General features: G+C 28.6%; 1 protein-coding gene across 1 annotated transcript in view; it reads right to left on the bottom strand.

Moving 5' to 3' along the window:
- LOC100748016 (ATP-binding cassette sub-family G member 1) overlaps positions 1–12,196 on the bottom strand; it is a 35,311-nt gene that overhangs the window by 20,350 nt on the left and 2,765 nt on the right. The window lies entirely within an intron of this gene.

The raw sequence follows: 12,196 nt of genomic DNA, 5'->3' as shown, positions 1-12,196 counted from the left end.
AGCGGTAAGCGGCAAAGTTATGGCACAGCCAATGCCATAAAAATTCCAGAAAATAAAGGATAATCAAAATTTAATCCACTACAGAGTACGCTATAAAACAGGTTAAGGATATTAAATTGTAAAAAAAGAGTCGGTAAAATCCATAAGAACGTCATACATCAGCAGGCTGATTAAAATTTTTTGCGCCTTGTTTATGTGAAAAAACAACTAAAAAGTATCATTCTAGTCGAATATGTCGCAGTCCTGGTACTATAACAAAGGGTTTATACGGTAAATAGAGTTTTGTAACACTTTCGTTCTTTACATAGTATCTAAGTAAACATTTGTTTTGTCTATTAAATGTAATAATGAATGGTTTAGTTTAGATATTTTTCTACGTTATGTGCATTCTGCACATTTTCGTATACTTAGATTTTCTATATAGAGGTACATAATAACGTAAACAAACGTAAGAGAACCAATATGAAAATTTAACCTTTGGGCTATATTAATTTATTATAATAATATAAAAAAGATATGCACCTTCGTATTTCTATGCATATAATTATTTTTGTCATATCTTTTTAATCTTGATTTACTGTTTACTGGAACTCTTTAGGAGAAATATATACTAAAGGTCGATAGTTTTGATTATTAATATATACGACTATACAAATATTTTAATTTTCTATCCCAACTTAATTTATTTGCTTATATTACCTTGAAAATATTATTACACTTTGAGGTTACGTAACGTTATAGAAGGTACGTCACCGATTCAGCTTTAAGGAATTAATATGATTTCATCTGATGTAGTAATGAAAGTATCGTAAAACTAGAGGTCGCTGGTATTGGTGGCATAATACTTGTATATACGTATGTAAATGTATACTATGTGTATAATAAGCAGACTTGAAATCATAAGAAGGTTGAGAAAATGTTTGTAAGGTGCACAACGTATCCTTGCAATTGAAATTCTAACCATAAACTTGTAACACGCTTAATGTTGCTAAAACGAACTATATATATCATCTTTTTTCGTTAAGTAATAAAACAATAGAAATAGTAATAAAAACTACAATATAAAATATAAACATAGTAAAGGTAAAGTTAATAATAGAAATAATCTTTATAACATTGATTATTAACATTTCCAATGTTGACATGTAATAAGTTTTTTAGCAAATTGCAATAAAATGCTTGTCAATCATAGTTAAGGTAATAAATATTTATCTTTGCGTGGTTTCCCCACGATTAGCAAGCTCAACATTAAGAAAAGTAAAAAAAGACATTAGAAGAAAATATAGAACCAGCGTAAATAAATCAAATGCATATGCAAATCGCTTGAGATATCTTCAACGGATACGTTGATACTTAAGATTAAGATTACGTTGAAACTTAGACACAATACAACGGAAAATCCAACTACAGTACCATAAAAATGTTCTTGATTATTCGCTCGACGAAAATTTTATTTTTACAAATGAATATTTTAACTTCGTTTTATAGGAAATTGAAAACTTAAAAAATGTATAGAACGTACACAATGTGCAGCAATATATATAGAACACCTGAAATATAGTACCTGGTGTGATACTTACAGTATGAAAAAAATCTCCATTAAAATACCATTTGTTTAATTTTATTCTTTAATTTATGGAAATATGAAATTGTGTTCTTCTATAAAAGATAAAAACAACTTATGCTTTAGCCATATGCTTCTCATATAAAATATGTAAAGTATAATACTCGCTAAGAATAAAATAATCTAATCCAAAATTCTATTTTATTAATTTTATTTATAAAAACATGAAGTTACAGAAATAGTCTAGTCATCGACATAAAGCTTTTTCGTGAGATTATACGCGATCGAGACACGTCATTATCGGTTTCATCTTCCATACACGCTCCAGCCTACACACAAAAGAAGTGCTTATGGTGGGAGTGAGCAGCTGAAACGAGTGCGGATACTCAGACGTTAAAAGAAACCTTCGAAGACAACATACTTAATACAAATCTACAATTTAAGTTTATTTGTAGATTTATCTATAAATGAGTATAACAATATAATATATATATATATATATATATATTTTTTGTACCATCCGTTGGTCTTGTATTTTTAATTTTCCAAATGATTTTTATAGATATAACGTAATTTATTGTCACAGGGTTAATGAAATCTTAACAATTACTATTATTATTATTAAAGATATATATTATATATATCTTTGTGTAGTAATTGTATTATAATTTTTATTATAATATATTTATTAAAATATATGTTTATTATAATACAAATCAAGGCTGAAAAGCGGGATTTAATAAGTGAATTAATTGCAATTTTTTCAGATTATAAATTCAAGGAGATAGAGAGAAAATGGGAGAAACTGATTACGATGATTTATTACTTGTAGTTGCGGATAAATGTCTCGAATAGAATACGTATATTGATTGTCCAGTAACGAGAAGAATAAATGACAAACGTCGCTGATTATGCGTTAAGGTTTGTTGTATTGTAATTATTGAAAAGCTGATACTTTCATCCTTTTTCCTTCTTTCTTTCGTTTTTAACGATTTGTATTATACATCAGTGTTAAGTCAAGTGTCAGTTCTTGTCCCAATTTCCAATTTTATATAAACAATACAAAGCTTATAATAAAATTTTGAAAATTTAATAAACAATAAGTAATTTCACCTTTATACCATAGTAATCTCCTCTTTCGAATTTTTTATGAAATATAAAAATAAAACAATGTTCGAGAAGTAACACGAATAGCATCAGAATTCATGAATTATTTCCACATAACTTCCGCTAATGTTGTCTTGACAATGGACGAGTTGACGTTGTAGTGACGCAGCGAAATGTTACTTTTATTCAGCAACCTGAACCTCATCGACTATCCATAGCTCAACTCTGTTAATCTATTCAGGACATTTAATTTATAATTTTTTTTATAGTCAATTCACATTATTTAACTCTATCGTATTCACATTATGATCACGAAAAGAAATTCCAAAAATTTACTAAACATGTTTTCTTCGTTTCGTATTTACTATTTCTTCTTTCATCTAGATTTAGTAATTTTATGAAGTTTGAAGAAATTGCAATATTTTATAGTACTATGACAAATTACTTTTTTCTCAAATTGTAAAACTTCTTTTCTTGCATACATTTTACAGCTTACTTTATCATTGGTTTAATAATAATGTTAATATATTTACATATATAATAAGTTTGTTTGATAATGTTGCATTTGCGCAATTTTTACACATCATTTCATTACTTTATTTTTAACAGATTAACATGGGTGCCTTAACATTTTGCGTCTTTGATTTCTTTGCGAACGAAACATTCCTTATTGCGAGTAACTAAAAAGCAACGAAGACTGAAAGATAATCCTGAGCGAAGAAGTCATGAAACACGAAACACGAAAAGCATGCGATAAGAAACTTAAAAATTCACAGATAGCAAAAGTTACCACGTCTCGGATATCCTACACTGCTCTCAGTTTGTTTAACCGAACACGTATTTTAAGCGATTAATATTATCATTTGCATTGAGGAGAATATATAAATTGCAATATTCGAAAATTATTGAATAATCATTGTAGAAATTATTTAGAATTATATATTTTAAAATTAAGAAATTGTAACTTCAAATAATCTAATGTAAAGTGTTAATGATCAAATCATTTAACATTATATAACCTAGCAACAAAAGAGAGTTAAAAGAATAAGTTATATTAAATGATCATATGATTAATATAAAAACCAATAAGCTTTTAGGAGTTCTTCGCTGTATATAAAATTATATAAATAAAAAATATATATATATCTTATTATATAATATAAGTCTAATTTATTGAAACTGATTATATACAGTATATATATACTGTTATATATATGTTATATATACATATATATATAGAACTGATTATATACAGTATATATATACACACACACTGTAATAGTGTGTATGTATATATATATGTGTATGTATATATATAATGTATATGTTAATATAATATATATGTAATATGTATATATATATATAATGTATATATATATAATATATATGTGTATGTATATATGTGTGTATATATATAAAACACCTACAATTTTTTGCAAATATCTCGAAAACTAAATGAGACCGACAATTACACGTATAGAAAAAAATTGTTCAAACCTTGATTTCTATAACATATTAAAAAATTATTGAAATCGAGGAGAAGGGAACGATTCTACAAATTCATTGAAATATTAACAGACTGCAGAATTTGACGCAAATTGTACTTATTTTTTATGTTACATGTCTTCCATGCTTTATATATAAATAGATATGTTACATATCTTTATATGATTTGTATTCTGTTTACAGCGACGTATGATTCATAAATTATGATTCATAAATTATGATTCATGATATTTTTATATAATAATTGCCGTACAATCAGTTTATATCAAACATAACCGTCCAGAACAATTTGAATTCATAATATGTGTCATAAGAAACGTGCACAACAACAAAAATGAAATAAAAATGAATTTTATAGCGATCTTCACGCGATGAACAAATACTAGAAAATTTTAGCATTCGGAAAAAAAAGATCTTCGTTACGATACGACAATAAAAATTTCAGAATTCCGTTAGATACATCTACAGGTGGAGCAAAAAAGATATCGGAGTATTAAAAACATTGTTAGAGAATGAACAAAGGAAATGAATAATAAGCAAGTAACAAATTAACGAATAGTATTGAAGATATTGCTAAAGAGATTTGTCAAGGATGTATCAATTATTGATAACCCTGTAATTGATAGAAGACTTCACGGTTATGTATCCTGGGGAAAACAGATTAATCACAGAAGCATAATGATCTTGAACTACAAGTTCTCTGATTCATATGTACATATAAAAGCACCCGGAGCCGAGGTCATTTATCTATAACTTCGTATCACGCTTATCTTGCTCGTATCGTATCCTGAATGAATACAGCCGAAACAAATTACTTCTCCATCTTTCAATGTGCCCTCCTCCTTTACGATTACAATCCACTCCTAACAAAGATAGTATTCTGTCATTCGAAATAATAAAAAATTATTTGTTTTATTAAACAATTATTTGAAAGGAAATGGATTCAAATATTTTCATTGTCCTGTCTATAAAAGGCCAAGGATGGACATTCACTGCATACTCTGCATGACCATAATTACTCAGTGTTGAATATTTATTGTATACTATATGTGACTATAATTATCCAATGGTGAATGTTCAAGGAATCTTATCGTGACTATAGTTATTCAATGCTGAGCGTTTAACGAATATTATACGTGACAATAATCTCTCAGTGTTGAGCGTTATGAGTATACTATGCATAGCTATAAATATCTAACATAGAATATTGTCTGTGCCTGGCAATGTATAAACATCCCGCGTTAAGCGTTTAACGAATACTATGCTTCGTTATAGTCACTGAACGACAACTGTACTCTCAAACACTTCATCGCTAAATGTCCATTGTTCTTTATGGATGACTATAGCTACTTCAGTTGTTCAATATTGAGCGTTCGCTATAAATTACGCGTGACAACAACTATATTTGTTGACTATAAGTGACTATAACTATGTACTGATATTGAACTGTGTTACCGTTGAATGTATCATATTCACTGTATGCTGTACCTGACTATAAACGTCCAAGAGTAAACGTCCACTATATATGTTACTACGTGTGACTATAATCATTAAATTGTGCTGACTATGAATCACTTAATCACCGAGCGTTCGCTATGCTTTATGCCTTTGTTGAAACATTTATAATTCTGAAAAGTTAACTGAAAAGTTAAAGTCCAACATTTTTTAATGATCTGCTCACACAAAAATCTTTTCTTTATATATGAATAAAAGTAACAAACATTTAACCCAGGTCTATATGTTATAATACTTTAATGCTGTGATAGTAAAGATTAAGCATAATAGGAACTTCGAAATCGCTACATCACTGAACTATACGTAGAATCAGCATTGAAGCTTAAATCGAGGTCATTCCGGTGAACGGCCGCTTTAATGCGCACATTCGATTGATGCAATTGTTTTAAGAAGTAGAGACGATTGAAAATTACAAGGATTTCGATATTCCGTGAGAAGGATGGAAAGTATCTATCTCATCCGTGAACAGATACTTGCGCAAAATAACATTCTGGTCGAGGTTTTGCAATCAACTTAGCAACTCCCCTTCAAAAATTACGAAAACTTATCCGGTAAATATACTAGTTGTGATAATGGTCCTAACGTCATTCTATTGCACGTACTATCGTAATAAACATAAATTTCTTATATGGTTTCTAATGTTACACTATTGAATTTCTCTCATCAAACTATTAGACATTGATCGAACAAGTTGAGGAACTTTCTAAAAAAGAGGATTTATAAATCAATAATAAATGTACTTACATACATACACAGTACTATACATAAATTTAAGATGGATTTTTCTCTTTGTATTCTAAAAAATGATATTTAAAAGAATTTTAACTAATATCGAATAGAAAAAGACAGTACGACAAATAAACGGTGTTTTAAATTTATATAATGTTAGTTAAGATTCTTTACAATATAGCTTTTGAGATGTAAGGTGAGAAATATATCTAACCTGAAACTTTTAAATACCATTATAGGTGCCAAGTCTGTTTTTTAATCAAATAGTAAAATTATTGTGGAATTTTCATTTAGTTTTCAAATATAAAAATAACAAAGTTCTTTAAAAGCTATGATTGTAACATGTAAATAATAAAAAAACTAGAACTAAAATTACAATCTTTACTATAAAAACAATACAACTTACAATACGCTTACATTTTGTTTCATGAACTTTTTTCATAGAAAGCTTGTCATTTTCTATTTGTTTGAACTCTGACTAGAAATGAATAGAGTTAAAAAGAAGAATCGCTTTCACTCTGTTTCCGGAGAAGAAAGCAAATCCTATTTCACATCATATTTTTAGAAAGTTTTACAGCGGTGCACGGTTGTTCTCGGTAAAATGTTTGAGACGTCGACAACGTTCTTCGTTGTCCCCTGAATGCCCCGTGTTTTCACTTTAAAGAGTGCAATTAATATCATGGTTGTATTCGACGTATGGTAAATTGGTAATGACAAATAGAATGAGGCGTCGCGTACCACGGTAACGAGTAATGTCATATCAATTAATTGATAGTGAAAATATTATATTACGTAAGTACTAGAATTTAACAGGATTCTTCTTTTTATTAACATTTATTATTTTTTTTCTTGGTATACAAATTAGTATCTATGAGTTGGTTACAAGAACATTAGGAATGTAATTATAAAGGAGAAAGATATCAACCTATTAGTATTCAATGTTTCTTAATATATGTAGATAAAAGAGATATCTGTATATATGCTAGTAAATTAGAGAAAACATCATTCTCTAAGACTTTTTAATATTTACGTAATATTTTTCTTTTTCTAATGTGCTTTAATTTTTATATTTTTGTGAAATTTTTAATATATTCGAATGTAATTACAATTTCTTTCCATTTCAAGTGGCTTGTAATCACATCTATATGAAAATAATTGATACTGAACTAATAATATTGAACATGACATAATGAATGTTAGTTATCAGTTTTTAATCTTAAAGTTAAGAAGTTGCTTATCAAGAATACGATTTAGATTAAGGTCGCTGTATGTCAAAAAGAAGATGAATGACGCCTTATGATCGACGAACTTGCTTCTAGTAAAATTTATTGACAATTCTAACCGAATAGCATTACAGTGAAATCATACAGCTATAAAAGATATTGATATCCCGTATCTTTTATAACATTCTATTTTTTCTCCTGGAAATGAGTCAAACATGAAACAGCCAGTCGAAAGCGCACTTTGAACAAATCGAATTTTTGACTTTTGTTTATTTACCAGTTATAGTCATAAGTAATAATTCTTGCAGAGTCATTATAGTTTCAAGCTATATATCACTCACGCGTTTCTTCATTGAATTGGAAATCGTGAAAGCAACAGGCCATGTGAAATATTTACTTCAGACGTTATCGATCCCGCGATAGGTAGTCCATGTTCAATTATTCTAATGTAATTCAGTGGTAATAAGCTATTTTAATTCGCCTACTATATGCGATTTCGTCAACATCGAATAATCGAGCGCGATTTCGTTAATATTCCCTAGTCTGCGTAATGTTATGTGACATGCGCTATTACGCTTTTCTTCTCCCGTCCTCCTTTGCGTACGGAAGCGAGACCAATACGAAGTTACGCAAACATTTCTAAACATTGTGAGATGGCAATATTTTTGTTAATTCACAGGAAAGTTCATGGAATCTTTTTATCGATAGTAATATAATATAATCTTGCAAAAGTTTCAGATCATGTTACATATTGAACATACTTTATATGAGATTATAGACTCGTATCTAGAAAATTATTTTAAAAAATATTTATTATTTTGATTTCTAATCTACAGCAGTAGCGAATCAACAGTTTCTAATGCCACGTACTCTATATAAATCCACTCAATATACATGTTAACGTAGAAATATTAGAAATATAGAATTAATAAAGTATATATTAAAGAAAGATTAAAAAATAAAATATATATTAGTAGAAATATAACGTAGGAAATGCAAAAATATTCGTATACCTAAAAAGACACTTTTTATAGAAATAAAATCGTGCAAAATTTCACTGTAAAGTTAACACAAATTATGTTAAGACGCCTGAGAGCTTTTGGTTATTACTTTATATATTAGAAAATAAATATACGTATTATAGTTTCACATTGGAACTTAAATTACAATTCCAATAATATGTTTTTCACAAAAAAACCATGAGTCATTTACCTATTATTATATTCTACGAATCTCGCAGTGCAAAGTAATAATCTCGAGTTGATAGTGTTTTTATGTTATAATTATCAAACCGATTCCCCCATTTTGATAGTCTGTTTCACGTGGGAGTATAGTTGTCACGTTGGCAACTATGTCAGCGTAAAAAAACACATGTGCTACAATTATAGACAGTCGTGCTTCTATTTAACAAAAAACAGTATTTAATAAATAAAAGTATGTATTGTACTCGTATTTGTTTTTTCTTATTTTGTCCTATGAATTTTTATTATTTTAATATTATTCGTCTCCTTTATTGTTCACGTTTCAAACATTCAGTTTAGTTTAATCTTCGTTTCATTTTAGTTTCATATTGTTAATGCCATATGATTGTTCAAAATAATTGAAAATAAGTATCACAAGTTTTATTTACATACTTGCTAATTCCAGGAACGAAATATTCACGTTCTTTAGATTCCAGAAATAAAAGAATAGGAAAATCGAAAAAGGATTAAGAAAATATACATATAAGCCTCACAGAAGGTACTTGATTAACTCTATAAACTGAAAAGTAGAAAAAAGTGATGATGTTGCACACGCTATTTGTTAAATTTACCTTGGAATTTGCTATTAATATTTTTTTATTTGGTAATAAATGAACTTACGGAAGTAATTTGTTTTTAAAAAATTAAACATTAATCTTGTACTTAATTATGAAATCAAACTAAGAGATTAATAACAAAGAAAGGGGCTCGTATAACAATCTCCTAGCTTTATTTTTTTCAAAAATAGCATAGCTTTATTTTAATTTGTTGTACCGCATTGCATCAACTTTCACGTGAATTTTTATTTCGTTCGCGACTGGTATTTTTCGTGCGTTATGCGTTGTTCGTAAATTGTCAGAAGCATATTTAAAATCCATGTACATATAACCGTGCACATCGATCTCACACAGCCCAACCTTCGGGTATAAGTACGCCTACGTTTTCCTATCCTTCCAGTGTTGTCACACATTGGATCACAGCCTTGTGTTACAACCCTAACCTCGTCATAGTCTACTTTAAATACACACGGTACGCGCCATAATAAGAGTAGATATGGCAACAGTGCCAGGTCTGTCACCACCATGTAAACATAACCTAGGTAGTATGATACCTTGACGAGTATTTTACGATTTTATGAAATGTTTGTGGTAATATATGTTGCCAAGATAACTAATATTAAATAGTGAAATAGGATGCAGTAAAACTATTACTATATGCTATTAACTATTGCTATAAGATAAATAATATTAAATAGCGAAACAGGATGCAGTAAAACTATTACTATATGCAATGTAATAGAATACACATTCCTAACCTATGAGAATTCCAGATCAGGTGAATATTATAGAAGGAGTCCTGATTCAAAAAAGGTTAAAAAACGCTATACTAGAATGTGCTACAAAAGCTGCTAGACACCCACTTTTAGTTAATATTTCAATAACAAAACATATCTTCCTGTTATCGTTAAATATTACGTTATACGTATGAGCGATAAAAAACAGTTATGTTGGTAAACAACAAAGATAATCTGGGTACATATTTCTCATGGAAATTTGATGATTTAACGACACAATGATCTTTCCTATCACTCGTATATTTCGAAATTTTAAGATTATCTTGAATTTTTTAGTCACATTTTTTCGCAACAAACGTTGCGAATTACACCACAACAATTGTTTTATGCATTAAAATGGTTATTGAGCGATTTTTAAAGCAATTTTATTAATTATTACAATTCCATACACATTATCAGTGCATTATAAATGGTGTCCTTAAATGAATGGTATATTTGAGGAGGAAATTATTCACGTTTAAGTAGTCACTTTTGGAAGTGTAATTAGAATTCATATAGACACATAAATCTCTAAATTTACAAGATTAAAAGATATTAAATAAAATACCTATAGTTTTCGACAGCTCAAACGTAATTTATATGTATATTCATTAAGATATCGTAGATTTGTAATTAAATTCGACCTTCTAAGATTCGGATCTCATTAACACGTTACTTGCCAGACCGATCTTTGGTTATTTTCCGTTCAGACGTTGGGCATATATACTACACGTTATTACGAATAATAGCTTTGCTTATGCCACACAATTTTTTTAGTAGTGCAAACAACATAATTATCAAGAAAAAAGTGTATTGTCTAAAATGTATTAGACATCAAAGCAACAAACTTAATTTTTAAGGAATTGTTTTAACAAACACATGGTTGAACATTTGCTCTACCAAATTCCAAATGGCTTAAATGGAAAGTTCAGCATGGGGAGGATACGCTCCATGCGGAACGGAACGTGTTAAATGTTATCCTTTCATTCCTAATCAACTATCAATAATACGACACCGGAAGGGCAATGAACCATTTTTCATAGGAGTTATGAGATTCAGTAGGTAACCTAGAATTAACAAGCAGAAAGATTATAATAAACAACTGATCACTATATAGTTTAAAATATAATTTCGGAATAAAGATGTTTGAAAACTAAAAATTTGAAAAATTTATATCTGAAATTTCAAAATATTTTGCCTCAATATGAATCTATTTATTATCTACATTGTACTTTATTATTTCTGGAAAGACAATTAGGATACCTTAGATTCGTAGAATTTGTAGGACTTCATTTCGACTAACTTATCAAATAGTAATGAACTTTCCTTATAAAGATTTATGTTTTCATGTATATAATTCGCGATGGACACACATTTGACCGTTTGACATAAAATTTCATAAGTGGCGAAAAATTTAATTTTCATGAAGATCCGACATATATATATGATATGCGCATGCGCGTCTCATGCACCGTGGCGCAAGAAAATTTTCACGATTTTTCTGATTTCTTTATTTCAATCGCACAAAAATAATATGGTCATGGTTTCAATAATAAAAATTAAAATGAAACGTTTCGAATTTCACATTTGGGGAAAAGAAAAATTGTATTAACCAATCTTAAAAATTTATATATTAGGTAACTTAAATTTCGTAAGGATAGTTTCACGGCATTTTGTAACGTCATTTTCACACTGTACATTATTATAGTATATAAAGTAGCTACAAAAGTATTTCTGCACCACTGCATTTATTATATTTATGTACTATCTAATTAGATCCAACTCTGTATCATTTAGTAATACTTACAAAAATTTGATATTTTGGGAATTAAATGTAGTACAAAATAGAAAAAAGCTTTTTTGGAAAATAAGAATATGCACACTTTATAGCCACTGTATACATATGTGCGTTTTTCGTATTACTTTCTTTAAAATTATTTCATGTCCGTTTCAGAGGAAACTATAGTGATATTTCAAA

Source organism: Bombus impatiens, unplaced genomic scaffold (assembly GCF_000188095.3).
Source record: "Bombus impatiens unplaced genomic scaffold, BIMP_2.2 scf_0582, whole genome shotgun sequence".
Taxonomy (NCBI): domain Eukaryota; kingdom Metazoa; phylum Arthropoda; class Insecta; order Hymenoptera; family Apidae; genus Bombus; species Bombus impatiens.
The sequence above is the reverse complement of the archived record's forward strand: the minus strand, read 5'-3'. Positions and strand labels throughout refer to the sequence as shown.